The sequence below is a fragment of the Nyctereutes procyonoides genome, unplaced genomic scaffold (assembly GCF_905146905.1).
Source record: "Nyctereutes procyonoides isolate TBG_1078 unplaced genomic scaffold, NYPRO_anot_genome, whole genome shotgun sequence".
Taxonomy (NCBI): Eukaryota; Metazoa; Chordata; class Mammalia; order Carnivora; family Canidae; genus Nyctereutes; species Nyctereutes procyonoides.
The window spans coordinates 42,922,303-42,945,729 of record NW_026575139.1 but is presented as its reverse complement, the minus strand read 5'-3'; the positions used below and the strand labels follow the sequence as shown (position 1 = coordinate 42,945,729).

Genomic DNA, 23,427 nt, shown 5'->3' with positions numbered 1-23,427 from the left:
GGTCTTGAATCCTTTTTGAGATTATTTTTGTGTATGGTGTTGTAAAGTAGTCCAGTTTCATTATTTTACATGTAGCTCTCTAGTTTTCCCAACACCGTTTATTGAAAAGACTGTCTTTTCCCCATTGTATAGTCTTGCCTCCTTTGTCATAGATTAATTGACCATATACATATGGATTTACTTCTGAGGTCTCTATCCTTTCTCTTGATCTATGGGTCTATTTTTGTGCCAGTACCACACTCTTTTGATTATGATAACTTTGTTGTATATCTTGAAATCTGGAATTCTGACACCTCCAGCTTTGTTCTTTTTCATTACTGCCTTGGCTATTCAGGGTTCCATACAAACTTTAGGATTATTTGTTCTAGTTTTGTGAAAAATGCTGTTGGTATTTTGGTAAGAATTGCATTGAATCTGTAGATTGCTGTGGGTAACATAGACATTTTGACAGTATTTATCCTTCCAATTCATGAACATGAAATATCTTTCCATTTGTATCATCTTCAATTTCATTCATCAGTGTATTATAGTTTCAGAGTACGGGTCTTTTGCCTCTTGGTTATTCCCAGGTATTTTATTCTTTTTGGTACATTTGTAAATAGTGTTGTTTTTAAAATTTCTCTTTATGTGACTTCATTGTTAGTGCATAGAATGCTACTGATTTCTGGGCATTGATTTTTGTATCCTGCCATTTTACTGAATTCATGTATTACTTCTACGAGCTTTCTGTAGAATCTTTACAATTTTTTACAATATATCCATGATATATTCAAAGTGCTGAAACGAAAAAACCTACAACTGGCAAGATTATCATTCAGATTTGAAGAGCTTCCTTGACAAACAAAAGATAAAGGTATTTTCATCACTAAACCTGCCTTGAGAGAAATGTTAAAGGGACTTCTTTAAGTGGAAAAGAAATGGAAATCAGTCATAATTAGACAGAGGGAAAATATGAATAAAAAGATGTAAAATATGACAATATATACATAAAATGAGAAGGGAGTAATAAGGGAAGAGAAAGAGAAAAAATAAAACAGTAACAATTTAAAAAAGAAAAAAAAAAACCTTGTTTGTTTTCTGTTCCTTAGCACCACTGGGTGGCTGGTGGGGCTTGGAGACTTTGCATTTGCTGAGGTCCTAAGCTCACCATGAGCTGGTCTGCTCTGGACTGGGCCCTTGAGGTAAAAGGAGAGAGAGAATTCCCACATTTCCACAGCCCCTCTAAACACAGCTTCTCTTCTGTGTCCCACTGTATCTAGGGCTGGTGTGGACCTGTGGATCCTGGGCTTGCTGAAGTCATAAGCCCATCCAGACAAAAGGACTGGCCCACAGTCCTGTCCATGCTTCCAAGTGTGTGAGAATAGAAACCTTGTTGTTCTCCAATCCTTCTGACCTGGAGAACTTTTCCACAGCTCCTCTGCTGCTTGGCAGTGTTTTAGTATTGTCTCTTTTATACATTAGTAACTCTTTTAAATTGCAGCATTTTCTTCTGTGCCCAGGGATGAAGAGATCTGTTCCTGGCTCCTCAGTCCTATCCCTCCCTACTGCTGTTCCCAGTTGGGGGGGTGCAGTTTCCCTTTGTTACTATGTCTCTGTCTCTCTTACTATTCTCTTACCATTCTTTCTGTCTTTGATTGTTCAGTAGCTTTTCAATCAGCCCTCAGTTGTTCTTCAGGAGAAATAATTCTATTAATAGGTGTAATTTGGTGTGTTTCATGGAGGAGGTGGGTTCAGTCTTCCTACATCACCATCTTGAACTGGAACCTACCCTTCAGTCCTTATAACTTAACCAAAGAAGTGATATCTACTCTTCCTTTACTTGTTAGGAGGAGAGGAATAGGTTGCAAGTTAAGGTAGAAGGAAAAGAATAATGAAATAGATTGTGCTTCAGGGTCTTCACTTCCACTGAAATATCTTCCTTTCTCCTATCCATCCAGCCATGTTATCCTCTCAAATCTACCCAAAACCTCAAGTTTCCTTGGAAAAGGTATCCCTGACTTACCTTATTTGTTCTTACTGATTTCTACTTGCCTTCAGGGCCTTTGTTCCTCTGTTTTTTGTTTTCATTTGGAATGGTCATCTCTGAGATCTTGTGTGTTGTTAGGTCTGTGTGAGCTATTTCTTTCCATTAGATTATGAGGTCCTGTGACAGACTAAGCAGTCAAGTTTTTTGTTTGTTTCTTTGTCTTTAATCCCTAGTATTTTACACACAATTATCACTTCATCAGATGGTATCTAGTAACTATATCTCAAATAAGAGTTAATGGTACATGGTGAGATGTTAATTTAACAAGTAGAGAACTATCTTTTTCTACTAAGTCTAGATTCTTACAATATGAAGATTACATTTTTTTGGTGCAGTTTTAAGTAATATGTTTTTCCTCTGCCGTCATTAAATTTTTGCTATTCTCAGACTTTCAAGATCTCCCATCACCATTTTACTCCTAATACAAATGAGAGCTGGAGGAGCACATAAATTAATAGACTGGAGATATTCCAACATTATTTCAACCTTTGTTTTTAGAAATAACATAGTTGTTATATTTCATTGAACAAGTGATAGTATTAGAATCCCAAAAAGCTCTCTTTTATAACTAAGTTTCCTACTTTCTACTGAAACTGAGTGAATATGATGGCATTTCACCACTTTAGGAGTTTTGGGTTCCAGAATTCATTATTCCACCTCTGCCACTCCTATGTCCTCAATGTGGGACACACAGTATATATATTAGCAGGTGTCGGCAAATCTCACATATGCGGTTTCTTCCCTCTACCCTTTACCTGAACAAAAAGTATTTCCATTCATATTAATTCAATCTTGAATTTATTTTAGAATCAACTGGAAAAGCCTCATTTATCTTTGTCATTGTGCAACTGGCTAAGAATTAAGGAAATCATGTGGTTAGATGATTGCTGAAAAGACCCAGCTCGTTAGAGATGGGCAAACCTTGGAAGGGTTGACTAGGTTTTGAGAGGACCCCTGAAGTGTGGCTACTTCTCTGAAAGGCAATCAAATTAATAACCTGTGCATAGTAGTAACACTTAGGAGTTCCCAGAAAGTTACTGCCTGGTGAGGTTATCACCCTTTCGCATGTAATTGTCTTTCCCAGTGAGGGCTCTGGCTCCGTCATGGGAGAACTCAGGCTAATAGCATTATGCTGTGACTTCAGGCAGTCTCCTTCCCCAGCCCCACCCCGCCCTTCCTTTCTCAGAAATGGTGGGCCCTTTGTCCTAGTGACAGCAGAAAATTCAGAACAAGAAAAAGCCCACAGGGTCAGATCTTTACTACTATATTGTAGGGATGGTCCTATGCTGGGCTGGTATAAATAAAATATGCTGCTATTGTTGCTGCTGCTTGCTGCTGAGTATGTCTCTGGAGAAAACTATCTAGGTGCCTTTTAGAACAAAGAATTAGACATGGTCTCCAGTGAGTGGATTTTCTAGGCCTATGGCTGGTGGTAACTTCAAAGTGAGGTCTGTGCACAGAGGGAGGCATTGAGAATATTGGAGACTAAAGTGTTATATGACCTCAGATGTTTCCCTTGCTTGCTTGCTTTCTCTTTTAAGTCTGATAAATAGTTTCTGGAAAGCCAGTTCCATTAAGGAAGTTCAAGAACCAATGAGCTTTTCTCTCACTAAAGCACTATTTTTCAATGTTATTTGCAGCCCTTTGTTTCACTAGAGTAAAATAAGTCCAGGGTGAGAAGATGCCAGGATGGGAGATAGGAGAGAGCCCACCAAGTAAGCCTGCTGGTCTTGTCCTTCCTTGTCTAGGTGTCTCTGTGCTATCATCATGTAAACCTGGAGATATTTCCATACTGTCATAAATGCCAGTGCCAGAAATCAAATATACTTTCTTTTAGATGTAATTGTCTTCTAGTTTGCTGGTAGGCTTCATTTAAAGAGTCTTTGGATGTGTCACCATTTGGGGCTATGAAAATTCATATCTAATTATTTTGAAATTTGGTACCCTTTTATACAAAAGATATTAAAACAACAACAATGAAAACATTGTCCTATTCTATGTACAATAAAAATATCCTTCAGTAATTTGATTTGCAGGAAATGAAAAGTATTATCAACAGAATATGCTTTTCAAAAATTTATAATCCTTTAAACGGGCAAATCCTTTCCCTGGGATTAGTAGCATGGTTTGTGTCCTAGGAGCCAAATCCTATTCTCTGATTCAATCCTCAAATCCTTTCTAACAGTGCCTATATTGATTTCAGACCCAGTTTTGCTTAAGAATCTGAGGACAGTATTTGGTGCTGTGTTTAGAGGTCCTTAAATAAGGGTTTTTTTTTTTTTTTTTTTGAATAAGGATTTTTTAAAACGGAGTTTATCTAAAACAGCCTCTAGTTCCCAAAGTTAAATTCTTATGTCTCAATGAGCGTAACAGATGTGGTTAATTTCCAGGCTGTCCTTTATTTTCCCCATACCTAGCTGAGTTCATACTTCTCTGATCTGGAGGACCAACCTAGAAAGTTAGTGCTTAACTCCAAAGGTTTTTGGTGATTCCAGGTGTTTCTTTAATACCAAATATTGACCCTGAATGTGCATATAGTTTTTCTCCCTGTCATATTTTTAATGTTCTTGGAACTTGGTCTTTTTGAATACAATGTACATGTAAATGTTTATTATACATATTTATATTCACAGAGGTCAGATGCTCTGTTACAAGGAGGGTAGCTGGTGTTCTGCTCATCTACAGGAGATGAAAATAAATGCTGATAATGATGATATGTAGATAATGAAGACAGTAAAAATTCTAAGTTTTTAAATCACTAAACAGTGTTTACATTATGAGGAGGGCAGTTTTAGTAAATGTGTTATATTATTACATGCTAATTATTCAGAAAATTATTATCCACATGTGGTATATATAATAGCTCTCTGTAAAGCAGACTATTTGTTTTATCAGGACACAGTATTCTCTACCTACAGTAGATAACAGAATTTGTTGTACTGTCTCACAAAATCTTGTCTGAGAAAAAGAACTAGTATATACAAAAGTGCTTTGAAATAGGCTACATTAATTCAAGAAACCAAGAGCAGAGAGTAGTAAGAGGATCACCAAAACATGACTATATCATGAATACCTACATAGAAGAGGAGTTTACAAAGAAACTTGGGGCAGCCTGGTGGCTCAGTGGTTTAGCACCGCTTTCGGCCTGGGGCGTGATCCTGGGGACCCGAGATCGAGCCCCACGTCGGGCTCCCTGCATGGAGCCTGCTTCCTGCTTCTCCCTCTGCTTGTGTCCCTGCTTCTCTCTCTTCATGTCTCCCATGAATACATAAATAAAATCTTAAAAAAAAAAGAAACTTGGCAGATTACAGTAAAGTCAACTATGCAATTTGTATAATAAAACATTTTTGAATGTATACTGTGAGCCAAGTACTGAGCAAAACTATTTATAGGGATTGTGTTTGATTCTCAGAACAACCTATAAAGTAGGCATTGTTATTGTTATCATTTTCCATAGAAGGAAAATATAGCTAGTTAACATGGAAAAACTTGTCTAAGATCACACAACTAAGTGACACAGCCTGGATTTGAACTCATTTGTGCCAAACTCCAATCCCCATGATCCTAACCCCACCTTCTGTGCCTCCTTTTCTTCTCCCCAGTACTTTATCTCAGCAATGTGCTCTGCACAATTGTACCTGTCTACTAGACCATCTCTTAATGCACAAATCCAATGATGACTCCTTGACCTTAGGCTTTCTTGAGTTCTATGTTAATTGCCCTGAAATGTAATAGAGATCATTCATGTGCATGATGGTACATTTGCAAAGTAATTGTAATAATAGAGAAACTGCTTCGGACATTATGTTTGTTATTAAAGTAGAAAGCCGTGGTCAGGGTTAGGAGCTCATGTGTTGTGACCTTGGATAAGTTATTTTGCACAGCTATGTCTCATTTTCCTCAGTTGTAAAGTGTCAGTGATAATAATACTTGCCACTTTAGGTTGCTGAGAAAATTTAGTAGGACAATGCCTATGAAACTGTTAGTATTATGCTTGGCTCATAACTAGCATTTAATAATCATTAGTATATTACATAACATAATCATTAGAGTTATTATGTATAAATATACTGTGTAAATTCTTTCTACCTGAAATTCCCTTTCTTCTTGATCTCCATAACATGGTCATGTTTTGTTTTTTTACCTCTCTCATGGTTCTCTCTTCTTTGCTTGCTTCCCTTCTTCCTGCCCCTTTGCACATTTTTTTAGGCTTGATTCTTGGCCCTCCTCTCTTCGCCACCTCCAGGATCTTATAATCTTTGAACACTCTTCTGATTAATAATGCCCTTTCTACCTCATGCCCACAAAGCCATTCTGTCTTCACTAGACCCTCCAATTCCAAAACGTGTACTTGTTTCCCACTTCTGTCTTACTCCATTATTTCCAGCCTGGGGCAACCAGGCAAGATCGTTCCATGTGAAAATCTGTCCACTATGGACTTGATTCTCCCAAGCCTGTGATCTCCACATGCCCTCTCACCATTCTGTAAAATGGGTCATTACTGGAGGTAGTGCTTGGATTCCCCACAGATCCCTGCTATGGCATCTCAGTTGGGTGTTCAGGCTTAATTGGATAACTATCTATTTATGTCCAGTTGATGCCATATAATATTCCTCATAGTAGTAGTTCTAAAGTTTTCCATTTTTCTTATGTCCTCAGAGAGATTGCTATATCCTCTCTCCATCTATTTCTTTATCAGGGAAACCAAGGACATTTGACCTGAACTTCCTCACATTCACTTTTCCACCTAACAGTTGTCTGTCAATATTCTTCATCTCATTGCCCTTCAGCCTCCACTGGAAACTTCTTCATCAGTTATACTCTATTTTCTTTACATTTTCAAGCCTCCTTCTCTGGTGATTCTTTTTTAATCATGTGGCTTTCCCATATGATAAGGCTTTTTTTTTTTTAACTCTGCTAACATCTCCAGGTGTCATACTCCATATTTTCTACTTTTATCTTTGGTTTACACTCTCCTTAACTTCTGGTAATCTGACTTACCTGAAATTTCTACTAAAACTGAAGGCCACCTGGGTCTCCTAATCCGTTGAACCATTGTCCCTTTCTTAGCCTGTGTCTTTCTTAACTTTCCTGAAATACATGACACTGTCATATGTCCTTTTTCTAGACTTCTTTTTTTTCCCATTAGCATTGATGGCACTGCATGGTTCCATCTTCTGAACTGGTTCCTCTTCTATTCAATCTAATTTAATTCAATCAACATGTATTCACCATTCACTTATTTCAACTGAGGCTGATGAAGAAGTAAAATATTTTTGGATAATCTGGCTATTAGCAGCATTACCACCAAATAATTAAGCTTTCCTTTCTCTAAAACAAATTATAGGCATAACAAATTATGTCCTCTTCAGCTCCTGGACTTGAAAATTTGGTTGATGCTAATGATGTAATTTATTTGAAATAATCTCAAAAAGGATGCTTTATTTACTATCCATGTTTATACCTGGTACATCTCATTTTAACTCAGCAAGTACTACATCATGTGTGTTATCTACTAGGTGCTATTTCCAATGCTTTACAAATACTAACTCACTGAACACTCAAGACATGTGAGTTATATTGTCTACAGACAATGAATGGAGTGTGCCCTTAATAAAACACAAATTGTTTATTTTTGTTTTACTGATCAAATCTGTTTGTAGTTGGATAATCTTTACTACAAAGTATTGTATTTATCTTCTACTTAATGGAAAGCTTCATTCTTGTATATATTCTTTAAACAAAATTCAAAAAGCAAAAAAAAAGTGCGTTTATGATTAATCCCATTATATAAAAGAGAAATTGAGGAATATTTAAATACCTAACCCAAAGTCATATAGCCAGCAAGTGACTCAGCTGGGATTTAAACCCATGTAGTATGGTTCTAGATTTGGTGCTGCAAAGGTACTTAATAAATGATGATTGAATGAAAAAAATACTTGAAGAACAAATTTTCAAAAGCTAATTTAAGATTTTTCATTTTCATTTAAATTTTTTATTTCTGGTATTTTGCATGTTCTTACTGCTTCCTCTCATCATTTGAGGAAAAAAAATTGTCTTTAAAATTTAGATATAGAAATATGCCATTGGGACAAGGTAATCTGGTCTCCAGATAACAAGAACTCGAATATCCTGGATTTCTATTTTCATTTTCATTGTGTAATGATGGGGAATCTTTGGAAAAGATATGCTGAAGAATTATTACCTTCTCCAGGTTCCTCTGTATCTGCTACCTCTTTGGTAGGCTTCCTTGTAGTTGACCCCTTGGTGGTGGTAGGTCCTGCTGTGTTGACACTGCTATCTATAAAGGATTAATACTTTGTCAAGAGGCTTTTTAAGGGGGCAGCCCAGGTGGCTCAGCAGTTTAGTATTGCTTTCAGCCCAGGGCATGATTCTGGAGACCCAGGATCAAGTCCCACGTTGGGCTCCCTGCATGGAGCCTGCTTCTCCCTCTATCTGTGTCTCTGTCTCTGTCTCTCTCTCTCCCTCTTTCTGGGCCTCATGAATAAATAAAATCTTAAAAATAAAAAGAGGCTTTTTAAAAACATACATTAGTGGAGGAGGAATCCAAGATGACAGAGGAGTAAGAGACCTTAGTTTTATCTGGTACCAGGAATTCAGCTAGATAGCTATCAGATCATTCCAAATCACTCCAAATGAACTCAACTAGAGATCTATGAAAAGAATAGCTGCAACTCTACAGATAGAAAAGCAATCACTTTCTGCAAGGTAGGAGATGTGGAGAAGTGAATTCCAGGTAATATATAGGAAGAGAGGCCGCGGTGGAGAGGGAGCCTCCAGCAGCCAGCACTGGAAAGTGATATAGCAAGGGAATGATGCAAAATCAGAACTTTTAGAAGTCTGCTTCAGTGAGAGATGTCCCAGCTTGAAAGGCATTCATGTGGCGAAGTGGGGGTGCAGAATCCTAGGTGGGACAGTGTGGTCTCAGAATCCTCAAGATCACAGGAAGGCCAGGGGTGCTGATTATATTCTCTTTTTATTTTTAATTTTTTGGTCTCTTCCTGTTTGTTTAGTATATATTTCTCTGGGGTTGTTGTTGCCATTTTAGTATTTTGTTCTCTCGTTCATCTATTATTCTTGGATGACAAGACAGAAGAACTTGCCTCAAAAAAAGAGAACAAGAACACTGCCAAAGACCTAATCAGTATGTACATAAGTAAGATGTTGGAACTAGAGTTCAGAATAGCAATTATAACGATATATTAGCTGAACTTGAAAAAGCATAAAAGACCCTAGAGAATCCCTTTCTGGAGAAATAAGAGAACTAAAATCTCTTATTCAAGTCAAAGTCCAAAAGGCTATTAATGAGATACAATAAAAAGTAGAGGCTCTAATTGCTAGGCTAAATGAGGCAGAAGAGAGAATTAGTGATATAGAAGACAAAATGATGGAGAATAAAGAAGCTGAGAAAAAAAGAGATAAACAATTACTGGATCACGAGGGGAGAATTCAAGACAAAAGTGATACCATAATGCAAAACAATATTAGAATAATGGGGATCCAAGAAGAAGAGGAAAGAGGAGTGGGGCAGAAGGTATGTTAGACTAAATTATAGTGGAAGATTTCTTTAATCAGGGGAAAGAAACAGGCACCCAAGTCTAGGAGGCACAGAGAACCCCCCTCAAAATCAATAGAGTATAGGTCAATATCCCACCATATGATATTGAAACTTGCAAATCTCAGAGACAAAGAGGAAATCTTGAAAGTAGCTCTGGACAAGAGGTCCATAACCTACAAGGGTAGAGACATTAGACTGGCAGCAGACTTATCCACAGAGACCTGGGAGGCAAGAAAAGACTGGAATGATGTATTCAGAGTGCTAAATGAGAAAAATATGCAGCCAAGAATACTTTATCCAGCTACAATGTCATTCAAAAGAGAAGGAGAGACCAAAAGCTTCCAGGACAAACAGAAACTAAAGGAATTTGTGATCACCAAACCAGCTCTGCAAGAAATATTAAAAGAATCCCTTTAAGTGAAGAGAGAGCCCAAAAGTAATAGGCCAGAAAGGAACAGAGACAACATACAGAAATAATGATTTTATAGGTAATACAATGGGACTAAAATCACACCTTTCAATTATTACTCTGAATGTAAATGGGCTAACTGCCCCCAATCAAAACACACAGGGTATCATATTGGATAAAAAAGCAAGACCTATTGATATGCTGTTTGTAAGAGACTCATTTTAGGCCCAAAGACACCTCTAGATTTAAAGTGAGGATGTGGAAAACTATTTATCATGCTAATGGACATCAAAAGAAAGGTGGAGTGGCAATCCTTATATCAAACAAATAAGATTTTAAACCAAAGACTATAATAAGAGATGAAGAAGGACACTATATAATTAAAGAGTCTATCCAACAAGATTTAATAACTGTATATACTTATGGCCCTAACATGGGAGCAGCCAATTATATAAACCAATTAATAACAAAATTAAAGAAACACATTGATAATAATATAATAAAAAAAATGGGACCTTAACACCTCACTCACTGCAATGGACAGATTATCTAAGCAGAAGATCAACAAGGAAACAAGAACTTTGAGTGACACACTGGACCAGATGGACTTCACAGATGTATCCAGAGCATTCCGTCCTAAAGCAAGAGAATACACATTCTTCTTGAGTGCACTGGAACATTCTCCAGAATAGATCATGTTCTAGGTCACAGATCAGGTCTCGAGTGATAACAAAAGATTGGGATCATTCCCTGCATATTTTTAGACCACAATGCTTTGAAACTGGAACTCAATCACAAGAGAAAATTTGGAAAGAATCAAATACATGGAGGCTAAAGAGCATCCTACTAAAGAATGAATGGGTCAGCCAGGAAATTAAGGAATAATTTTTTAAAAAAATTCATGGAAACAAATGAAAATGAAAACACAACTGTTCAAAACTTGGCATGCAGCAAAGGCAGCCCTAAGAGGGAAGTATATAGCAATACAAGCTTTTCTCAAGAAACAAGAAAGGTCTCAAATACACAACCTAACCTTACACCTAAAGAAGCTGGAGAAGGAACAGCAAATAAAACCTAAACCCAGAAGAAGATAATTAATAAAGATTAAAGCAGAAATCAATGAAAGAGAAACCAAAAGAACAGTAGAACAAACAAAACTAGGAGCTGGTTCTTTGAAAGAATTAAGATCGATAAACCACTGGCCAGATTTATCAAAAAGAAAAGAGAAAGGACTCAACTAAATAAAATCATCAATGAAAGGGGAGAAATTACAATCAACACCAAAGAAATACAAACAATTATAAGAACATATTATGAGGAGGTATGTGCTAACAAATTAGGCAATCTGGAAGAAATAGATGCATTCCTAGGGATGTACAAACTACTAAAATGGAAACAGGAAGAAATAGAAAACCTGAACAGACCCATAACCAGCAAGGAAATTAGAGCAGTCATCAAAAATCTCCCAACAAATAAGAGTCCAGGGCCAGATGGCTTTCCAGGGGATTTCTACCAAACATTTAAAGAAGAATTAATACCTATTATGAAGCTGTTTCAAAAAATATAAATGGAAGGAAAACTTCCAAACTCTTTCCATGAGGCCAGCATTACCTTGATCCCAAAACGAGACAAAGACTCTACCAAAAAGGAGAATTACTATTATCCCTAATGAACATGGATGCAAAAATTCTCAGCAAGATACCATAGGATCCAACAGTACATTATACGGATTATTCATCATGACTAAGTGGGATTTATTCCTGGACTGCAAAGGTGATTCAATAATAGGTGATAATGAACTATTGGGACTTCATCAAGATAACAAGCTTTTGCATAACAAAGGGAACAGTCGACAAAACCAAAAGACAACAGACAGAATGGGAGAAGACATTTGCAAATGTATTATCAGATAAAGGGCTACTATCCAAAATCTAGAAAGAACTTATCAAACTCAACACTCAAAGAATAATCCAATCAAGAAATGGACAGAAGACATGAACAGATATTTCTCCAAAGAAGATAGACAAATGGCCAACAGACACACGAAAATATGCTCAACATCACTGGTATCAGGGAAATAAGATCAAAACCACAATGAGATACCAACTTACACCAGTCAGAATGGCTAAAATTACAAGTCAGGAAATGACAGATGTTGGTGAAGATGCAGAGAAAGGGAAATCCTCTTACACTATTGGTGGGAATGTAAGCCACCCTGGAAAATAGTATAGAGATTCCTCAAAAAGTTAAAAATAGAGCTGCCCTATAATCCAGCAACTTTTTTTTAGGGATTTACCCCAAAGATACAAATGTAGTGATCTGAGGAGGCATTTGTACCCCAATATTTAGAGTAACAACATCCACAATAGCCAAACTATGGAAAGAGCCCAGATATCCATCAAAAGATGAATGGATAAAGAAGACGTGGTAGATATATACAGTGGAATACTACTCAGCCATCAAAAAATAAAACCTTGCCATTTGCAACAACATGGATGGAACTAGAGAGTATTATACTAAGTGCAATAAATCAATCAGAGAAAGATAATTATCATATGATCTCAGTCATATGTGGAATTTAAGAAACAAAACAGAGGATCATAGGGGAAGGGAGGAAAAAAAAAAAAGATGTAATCAGAGAGGAAGACAAACCATAAGAGACTCTTAATCATAGGAAACAAATTGAGGGTTGCTGGGAAGGAGGGCTGGTGATCTAATGAGCACTTGGTATTATATAAGACTGATGAGTCACTGACCCCTATCTCTGAAACTAACAATACATTATATGTTAATGAATTGATTTTAAATTAAATTAAAAAAACCAAAATATGCATAAGCTGTTTGTTCCATCTTGTTTATATCCTTGCATAAGTACCATACAGTTCTCAAATCTCTTTTGAATCAAGGGGTTTGTCTGTGGCTAAAGAGAATTGATCACAGTGGCTCACCGTCTTTTGCTGGTCACTAGTTAATCTGTAATATTATTCTGTGCTAGAATTACTTCCTAAGCACACATATGAATAGTGTAAATCATTCATGGCATCTTTCTATTTTTTCCTTGAAAATGATAATTACATGATGTCTTTCTTTCCTGACTTTTCCATTCTATAAATATTTCTTCAGTAAGTTCACTGTGATCACTGTTTGAGATTCAGAAATCCTTCAGGAAGCCAGTAAAGCAGAAACCTAGCTGAATTCATCATTCATCCTAAATGCTGTCAAATTAAAAAATAAGATTTCTATTCCTTTTTGCTGATCTGGATATCTGCTATATGAGAGATACAAAGGAAGCAAATATAATAACTAACTTTTTGTGAAGAGCAGAATATATTTAAGAAAAACTTTCTTCGGCAGGGGTGTAAACAACTACCTAAAGAAGAGAATTACAATAAACCATTATTTTGTCTTGTATTATCACTTAAATTTTTATAAACATGTGCATTTGAAAAAGATGATTCTTCCTAGTTTATCTAGGAAATGTATTTTCTTTCAACATTTGTGTTAGCTGTGAAACTATTATTTTATAGTTACCTATTACAAAGTTATTAATTTTAAAAATAAATTAGTAGCTATTATAATCATGATTAGTCAGTAAAGCATTTTACTTCTATAATGATAAATATATTTTGTATTTCAATTGACTGATATCATATTAGCACATAAAGCAAATAAGGTAATTTGTTACTCTAATGATAATTTTGAATATAGAACCACACTTGAAAGTTAATATCGAGATATTAAAATTGTCTGATTTTGTCTTATTTACTTTTTTGGTGTGACAATATCCTTTTATGAAATGATAGTGTTGCTTTTCCTAATGTACTTACTTAGCAAAATAAAAAGTTGGTAACTCTATCAAAAAAATTAATCCAAAATGTTGTTTCAGCTGTCATCCTAGTGTTGTTATACTCATTAGATAAAATTGTAAACTGTAAAATCACAAGATTACTGATCATTTACAAGTTCTGGGATACTAAAACATGATATTGAAGTAGACATTCAGCTATTTGGCCTTCTAGAAGCCAAGGCTGTAGCTCATGCCACGTATGAGTCTGATTCTGAAGTTCAGTGCATATTTAACATTTATCTTTTCCTTCCCAATCCATTACTTCTTATTCTAGGTCTTGATTCCCTTGGTGTCTACATTTCTAGGTGACCTATGTCTTTTCGAACTCTTAGATCTTATGAGGTCCTACTCATTTGACATTTAATCATTGTATTCCTTTGTAGCATTTCTGGGTCCAATGTCTTGCATGGCCATTTAGTTCTTGTGTGCATATTTCTATTATTCCCAGCTCATTAATAAACTAACCTGAAGTTAGGCATGGACATTATTTTCTTTAGATCTCTTGCAGCTCTTAGCTCTGTGTGCCTGAGAGAACATGTGCTTTGTGAATGAATAAATGAATGACATAATTCAATCTTTATTAGGCATTCAGATGAGAAGGTTTGTTGGGTTTGTTTTGTAGAGGGGACGTTCTAGTGCTAGAAAGATTTGGCCAAGCTTACTGTCCCACAGACTAGAGTCATATGAGCAAGCTGGCCTGGAGCTCAGTCACCTGTGACATATCCAAGTTATTAGATCTTATGACATGGGAAGTCAACAAACACTGGATCACAAATACAATGTAGTGAGTGCTGGGTCTGTGCCCATGTAAATAGTCTGTTTCAGAGCTCTCTTGATAAAGAAACTGTATACAGGTTTATATATCTCAATTAAATGATATAAAGAAGTGTGACAGAATCAGGATTTGAACTTAAGCAGTCCAGCTCCAAAATTCCAGTTTTTAGTTGCTCTACTACACTGCAGCTTCATGATGCAATGCTATGTAGAATTAGGGCAATCAACATTTAACTCTCATGGGCCCTCATGGTAGAAAGATCAGTCTAACCTCATAGGTAGTGCCACAGGGCCTCTGCCATAGGCCAGATGCTCATTTTCTAGACCACAAAGGCTAGTCTCAGAGAGAGAACAACCTGTAGCAAGTTAAGGTGCCCTCAGGTGGTTCAGAGTCAGTCTGAAAGGCTAGCAGAGAGTCAGCTTGCCCTATCAGTAGGGTGACCATATAATTTACCATCCTATCCAAAATTCTGTTGAGAGCAAAAGGAACCTCTGTAATAATTATGTGGGAACGACAAATGTAAACTGACTATTCCAGGCAGTCTTCACTGGCTAAGTCTATCCAAACCTCCCAGGAAAGGGAGAGAAACATGTAAGTAAACTTGGTAAATGTGGGAAGCCAATTATCTGAAAGAGGAGGATAAAGTTGGGATGAGGGCATTAAACCTAGGGATAGAAGTTGGGTGCAGTCAAGGATGTTTAAAAAAGAATTGGGTAGATACATATAATAAAAAGAAGCAAAAACGGTATCTGGATTCGCAGGACAATGTGGTCGTTTGTGCGTGTGACAAGTCAGGAATAAAAGACACTGAGAGTAGATTTCCAATGATGATTTGGGAGTGAGACTGATCAAATATGGTGTGAATACATTATGGTAGGGACTCTGAAACAACTCCTGGTCATCAGAGGTTCAGTGTGGGGGATCCCTGGGTGGCTCAGTGGTTTAGCGCCTGCCTTTGGCCCAGAGCAGGATCCTGGAGTCCCAGGATCAAGTCCCACATCGGGCTCCCAGCATGGAGCCTGCTTCTCCCTCCTCCTGTGTGTGTGTGTGTGTGTGTGTCTCTCTCTCTGTCTGTGTCTATCATGAATATATAAATAAATAAATCTTTAAAAAAGAAAAGGTTCAGTGTGAACTTGAGAGGGAGTCCAGGCTTGCCATATCAGTATCTTCTTGGGACCAGGATTGTTCCTTATCTTTTCCAGGTGATGTGTAGCCCTCTCTTCTCAGCTGGTTGACTTTTCTGAGAACTCCCATGACAGAATAATAAAAGTAAATAAACTTAGGAAAAGTGAAAGGCCAACTGTCTGAAAGAGGATAAGTTTGGGACCTCCTCTGTGCACCTAGGAACAAAAACTGTAGGGAAGCAATGCTGTTAAGGAAAGGATTGGGTGAGTATATATGACAAGAAGAAACCTGAGATCCAGCTGCAAGCTGAATGTAATTCAACAGTATATTTTCAGATTGAAAATGACCGAAATTCTACATCACCAATCAGAAAGAACCTTTCCTTGTTCCAAGACTTGCCAAGGACCTTACAAAAACAGTATGTGCAGTTCTGACTTTTTAAAAATGATGCAAAGAATTGAAGTCCAGAAAAGGATTACCAGATAGATTATAGTGGTAGGAGCATGGCCTTTCATGAAATTTAGTAGAGAGAGAGAGAGAGAGAGAGAGAGAGAGAGAGAGAGAGAGCTAAGGGTTGATTTCACTGTTTTCAGAAATCATGAAGAATTTGGATACTCATTATTTTGCTTCTCCACAGTAGGTTGAAACAAAGAAAGAGCTGACATTGCAGCAAGAGATATGTTAGTAATGCTTAAGGAAGAACTTCTTGACCAAATGCTGGCGCACAGAAGTGCTGAAATGTCTGACCCTGTAATCTTTATATGATAGGATAGAAAATCACTAGTCCAGAGTTGTCATTATACATGGTATTTGATGTAGGAGGTCTTGAGGAGTAAGTGGAGGAATCTGAGTGCAAGGGTGTCTCTTAACAGACCTGGAAGTTCTGAAACTGATTGGAGAGAAGAAAGAGAAGTCAAAATCAATTAACCATAAAAACAATCATGCGGACTCTACCCAGGCCATGAGTGTGTTGAGATGATTCTTCATACACGGCCCAGTCCCTATTTCTGAAATCCAGATAGTGACACTCTGACATTGCACTGTGACTTCACCAGTGTTATTCCTCTTCATTCTACTTTAGTCCCAGGTGATTCACCTGGGTGGGGACCCTGCCTTCAGCTGTGAGTTAAGCATCACTTCTCCCTTTTGAGTGGGAAGGAGCAGCTTCTACAGCTGTCCCTTCCAGAAACTCTATGGCTTCCTTAAACCTCAGGGATTTTCTCTGTCAGGTGAGAGACCTAAGAAAGAATGTTTACTACATCTGCCTTGGTAATGCGGTCCTTCCATTAGGAGAGGAGACATACTCTTGCACAGGGCAGCAGCCAGCATCAAATCAGCTTCAGTTGAGACACCACTTCGGGCTCAGCATCTAGGCTAAGTCCCACTGGCCACTAGCCTTGGCCTCCCTCCCCAGATCCTGAAGCCCCAAATCTGCAGAGCTGCTCATCTGTCTCCTCAGCAGTGAGGAATCATTCTCCTTAGGTGGATATGCTATTTCCTGCTTGTGGGGCTGGTAATAGAACAGCACAGGATGTGTCTGAAGATTCATGTCTCTGAGAGATAGAAGGTCGGTAGGAGAAAAAGGATGTGGATCTGCACATAGTCAGACCTTTGCTCTGAAATCACTGAGTTGAGTAAGAAAGTATAGCACTAAGGGATTCTTCTGCTCCTCTATGTGACTTTTAGGAATCCTATGGCTCTAAGTCTTGGGCTCCATTTTGCCTCTACTGCAAGCACTAGACTTGCTGGGCTGTGTGGCTATTGTGCTCTTATGTAGGCAATGGAGACCTAATGACAAATAAGACAGATAATGCCTCAATCTCACAAGGGTTTATTCCTCATGAGAGGAGACAGACTATAAACAAAGAAGCAAATAAATAAACAAGAAAATATCAGATGGTGACAGGTGATAGTAAATCAGAGTGATTGATGGAAAGTTAGTGCTGGGTGTAGGAATAGTTTAGGAGGAGATGTTGGGGACAGGCTCACTGAAGAGGTTAATCAGTAACTTGAATGACAAAAAAAAGTCAAGCAGATGATGCAGGGAAAGAGCTTGCCAGAGCAGGAACTGCTAGTGGAAAGGCCCTAAGCTGGAAGGGAGCTCAGTGTTTTTGGAACAAAGAAAAGAGGCCCATGGGCCTGGAGCTAAGTGAGGCTGGGATACAAGATGGAAAATTTTGGAAAGTTTGTCAGGCACCAGATCATTAGGAGTCATGGGGTCAGGATGAGAATGAATTCAAAACGGTCCTAGAATTGGATTAGATCCTGGAGGTCATCTAGCTTGTGCTTACTTCAAAAATGAGGAAGCAGAGCCTAAGGAGGTGTCATTTTATAACTGCATCTCTGCCAGCCAAACTTGGTCATGCTATGGTATGGAAGTAAGATCTTCTGACCTATGGTCCTTGCCACTTTCCATCAAATTCTTCCTGAATGCTAAGTGGGACTCCTGAATGTCCCACTTTATTTTCTATTTTTTTTTTAAGATTTTAATCTATCTATTTATTTGAGAGAGAGAGAGAGCATGAGCGAGCGCTTGAACCAGGGGGAGGGCAGAGTGGAGGAATAAGCAGATTCCCTGCTGAGCAGGGAACCTGACAACTGAGGGCCCCACTCCAGGACCCTGGGATCAAGACCTGAGCCAAAGGCAGATGCTTAACTGACTGAGCCACCCAGGCCTCCTTGAATATCTCACTTTAATAGGGAATTAAATAAAAAAAAATCTGTAAAAACATTTAGAATAATATTTGTTTCATTATACTTGTTATATAATAAACACTATATAAATGTTTCGAAGATCAAAAAAAAAAAAAGACCAAAACATGGAATTACCCTTCATTTATCCTATAAAAAAGGGGTGCTTATAAACATCTATGTAGACTAGTTATGCATTATCCCAATAGCAAGCACTTAGTTTGACTATTTAATGCCACAAACCAAATGCAACCCATTTACTCTATGATTGGGACACATTCCCACTATAGGGACATACGGTGTAGCTTCTATATCCAGAAGGAGTTAACATTCCACTGTACACACAAACATTCAGAATCAGAAAATTATATTGTAAGTTATGTACACACAAGACACATGTGTGTATATACATCTTGGTTTTTCAAATAGCAATGACATTGCCTAAGGGAGCAATAGCTTTCACATCCTCCTCTGTGTTGAAAAGAAGGCTTTATTGAAGAGGACATATGGATGGAAATTCATTTTGGAATAGTCAAGATCTTCAGTTCTAAAAGGATTTGAGGCTGGCTTGATTAAGCACAAACCCACAGCAAGAGATGTGCTGGTGGAATAGAAGCTTATTATTACTGCCCTGGCCCTCATTCAGGATTTATAGCCCAAAGATCTGCCACCAGCCAGGTGCAATGGCAAATTACATTCTCATTCTCTGGCCTGAGTTGCCATTCAGCCTACTGCCTTCTAGACTACCTCCTGATTCGCTCCCACTAACTGGGACAGACTTTCTATTTTCTCTCTCTTTATTCCTCTTCTATCTCTGTCTTTGAGAGATAATGTAATAGAGAAAAGTCTCCCTCTTTTCACCAGATCTTACAGAGACAGGAAGAGCATCTTCCCTGACTTTGTCTAGGGTGGATGGAAGTATAAATGAGGCAATGGATTTGAATCAAAGATGATAGGGCAGGAAGAAACCTCGGAGTCCATGGGAACATCTCTTTACTCTTTGGTTTTATGGCACATGTGGAAGGAGTTGATGTTTGTACAGTGCACTAAGGTAAATGGAGAAGCTTGCTTACAGCTGAGGTATCCAGGCTGGGCACTCCAGCTGCCCTAGATTCTCCAGCTACCCTGAGATGGAGGACAACCCAAGCTTGAGAGAGGCTCTGTGAACTTCAAGGTCAACCCTGGGTATCAGCATCCAGCTGAAGACAAGGGAAAAGGGAGCATGGATGATCATCTATGAGGATTATGATCCAGGTCTGATTGCACACTTTGGTGCACATTCCATTGGCTGGAGCCTGTCATATGGACACATCTGGCTATGAGGAAAGCTGGAACCTGGGGTTAGCTGTGTGTCAAGAGGAATGGAACAAGGTTTGGTGAATGGGTAGCCAATCTCTGCCATTGGGAAGTATGTGACCGGTGATACTCCAGAGACAGCGGCAGAGATGAAACTAAGACACAGGTTACTTAACCCATAGCACAGTTCTCTCCTTACCAAATCACTCTGCCATATCTTTCATTTGTCCCCTGCCTTTAAAAAACACTTCCCACAAAAGGTGGTTAAAGGAGACCAAGAAGAAGTGGTTTGTCTCTTTTCTAAGGCAGATTGGTATGATGTGAAAACATGTATCAAGACAGGAAGCACAGAACAATGCTCATCTTGAGACCTCAAGGAACCCTCCGCCCCAAGGGTCATAAAGTGAGGCCTGTTGCTCTGCAGAATGATGAAGTTGCGTTAGAAAATCCAGACTGGGACGTCTGGGTGGCTCAGCGGTTGAGTGTCTGCCTTTGGCTTAGGGCATGATCCCAGGATCTGGGATCAAGTCCCACATTGGGCTCCCTGTGGGGAGCCTGCTTCTCCCTCTGCCTGTGTCTCTGCCTCTCTCTCTATGTCTCTCATGAATAAATAAATAAAATCTTTTTAAAAAAGGAAAATCCAAACTAACCATCAATGATATTCAGGGCAAAACCACCTGCCCAACTTCTATGCCCTGGATCTTGCCCATGAAAAATGTGCTCCATAGTCAAGAATATGGCAGACCATGAGTGAAGCTCATGTCAATATCAAGAGTACCAGGAGTTACATGCTTCATTTGTTCTTTGTTGGTTTTACTAAAAAAAAAAAGCAATTATCAGATTTGGAAGACCTCTCACATTCAGCACCTATAGGTCCACCAAATCAGGAAGATGGTAGAAATCATGACCCAAAAGGCACAGATAAATGGTTCTAAAGATGTTGTCAATAAAGTGATTCTAGTCAGAAATGGGAAAGAATTTCCAATCTATTTATCCTCTCTGATGGGTTCATTATAAAAGTAAAAATGCTGAAGGAGCCCAAGTTTGAAATGGGAGAACTCATGTTGCTTCACGGTGAAGGCAATAGTTCTGGAAAAGCTCCTGGGATGAGACAGGTGATACAGTTAAATGAGCTGATGGATATGAGCCACTAGTCTGAGAATCTGGTTAACATTCAGACTTTTAATGGTGACAAATAAAAAGTCTTATTTGCGGAGAGAAAAAAAAGACAAGTGTGACCCAGTAAATGCAATTCCGGCATACCTTCAGTCAAATTCTACTCACAAGAAAAGCCCCAGTGCAACTTGTGGGAATCTCACAAAAAAGGGTCAAGCTTACCTCCTGATAATAGAGAGGATTTCCACTGCACCATGAACCCTTTGTGAGGAAATCGGCATCCGAATCCTAAGTCTTGCTTTTTCTTACTTCTTTAGGCCCTTGCCCACTTGGTTGCTTCCTGAGGACCTGCGGAGGGAGGCAGGATGGGGGTTATTGCGCGGTTCACTGCAAACACCTGTCTCGTGGTATTACCTCAACCTTTGATTCCGATGTTTTCACTTCCTCCCCTTTTTACATTTGGCCCTTTGGTCTCTGTCCCCTGAGCTGACTTTCATCATCCAATTAGAAATAACACCCTCTTCTCACCACCAGCTTTTCTGGGAACCATAGGGAGGAAACCCCAAGCCTCCCTCACAGTCCGTGGGGCCAGCACTGCTTCAAAGGAGTGTGGTGGCGACACCACCTCACGGCTGGGCTTCTTTTCTGTTTGAACAGCTTCTATTGCTCACTGCTGATCAGTAACTCAATGATTCATTAAACACACAAACAATGAGTGAATCTGTTCCATTAGCCAGGCCACCTGTTGATCTCAGACATCCTCAGCTGAACTCAGCGGAGGTGAACAACAGAATGGCTGCATCAGTGGAGGGCCCCATCCGCATTTGATGGCATGTTACAGCAGGAAAAGTAGAGTTCCAGCTTTGCTGGGGCTTTTATGCTTTTCCTTTCATCTGGTGGCAGGGCTGTAAGAATATACAGTGGAATACAATGCCCTTCTCTATAATCAACTGGAAGATTCTAAGAGCTTGGTCATTATTGCTTCCTTAGGCTTGTGGAATTAGACAAAGAGGAGATGGGAATATCCTTCACCCTTTTGCCTGCAGGTGCCAGGGCAACAGAATTAGCAGAGTGCTAAGCAAAAGCAAAAAAAACAAAACAAAACAAACTATCTGTAAAAACCATCTTACTTATTGTAATGATACCTTCTCCCCCTTGAAATGAGATGGTCTCTTTGGTCCTTAGCCCCTTGCTCCCAGAGCTGCTCCAGGCCTTTAGGGAACTGGTCCACTAGTGTTCATCAGTTTATCATAAATCAAGACCAGTAAAAATCCTATAAAGCTGACTGAGTGAAGCTTTGGATGCAGGCATAACAGTCAACAAAGTTGACATTTTGTTATTTAAAAAAGTAGTGCTTTCTCTTCTGTTAAACAAAGCCCTCTAATCATTGTAATAAAAAGAAGAGCTTTCATGAAGTCAGGAATGTTTGTTTAGAGCCTAAAAACTGTATCATATCAGGAATAGGGAGATGTATAATCTTTACTCTATTGAATTTGAAAGTGCCTCTTTAGGGGGAATTTCATTTTTGAATGGCACACTCATTAGGATTTGCACTACGCACTTCATAATAGCAATGTTGAAATTTCCCCATAGTGACACTTTGATTGAAAATCTTTGATTACACAGTCTAGTGTTTATACTGTTGATGGATTTATTCTAGACTATCATGAAATGCTTTGTTGTTCGTTGGCTCTTGTAAGAACATAGATGAAGCAGAGGGAAACGACTCTCCAATGAAAATTCCTGTTTCTATTGGTTTTAACCAGGTAAATTTTTTAAAAATCACCCTTTTAAAAATTCCCTGACAGATTTCAGAGATTGCCATAGCTAGTGGATGTTTTACTTTCATTTTTGTAGCCCTGGAAATGGTATGATGCCAGGTGAGAAATTCAGGTTATTCTTCTTTCCTGAATATTGTTTTGCTTTTTGAAGGTAGGCTTTGAGCTGCAAGCATTCAGAATGAACATCATGAACAGATGGAGGCAGGCGGACTCCACTGCTTGGGCTCTCCAGGCAGGTGTGAGCAGATCTCCCTCATCCAGCACATAAAAGGACCACGTGCACTTTCAAAGGGATTTCTGCAATCCTGGTCTTTTGACAACCGCGACTATGATTTGATTGCCAAATGCAGGTGGTTGTGCAGAGGCCCGGTTGTGCAATCAAAAGAATCCTCAGTCTTCTGTATAAAATGGAAAAGCACAAGGAGAGATTTAAAAAAAAAAAAAGACTAAGTAGGAGATAGCCACATAAGAATTAAAACTTAGGTGAAAGACTCAGCTATTTTCTCACGTGGTTAGGCTAGCACCATCCAGTAGAATTTCTACAATGCTGAGGGTGTTCTGTGCCAGAGCCATCTAATAGGGTAGACACACTGAGCACTTGAAATGTGACTAATGTGACTGGGAAGCTAAATTTCAACTTTAGTTAACTCAAATTTAAATAGGCACAGGTATTTTGTGGTTACTGTGTTGGACAGAAAAGGGTTATTCTATAACTCCATGAGGGACACAGACCAGGTTGGTCTTCACTGCAATGCTCCCAGTACTGATGTAGATTTTCTATC

The 23,427-nt window shown here is 38.6% G+C and overlaps 1 long non-coding RNA gene across 2 annotated transcripts in view; it reads right to left on the bottom strand.

Annotated features, from left to right (window-relative positions):
• Window positions 1-21,468, bottom strand: part of LOC129496175 (uncharacterized) — an 86,949-nt gene extending 65,481 nt beyond the window's left edge. For both annotated transcript variants that reach the window (XR_008661678.1, XR_008661677.1), the window contains exons 1-3: window positions 21,393-21,468; window positions 21,087-21,212; window positions 8,232-8,327 (exon numbers count right to left, since the gene is read on the bottom strand). This is a non-coding gene — a long non-coding RNA (uncharacterized LOC129496175). The remainder of the gene's footprint in view (window positions 1-8,231; window positions 8,328-21,086; window positions 21,213-21,392) is intronic.
• Between the last annotated feature and the right edge of the window lie 1,959 nt (window positions 21,469-23,427).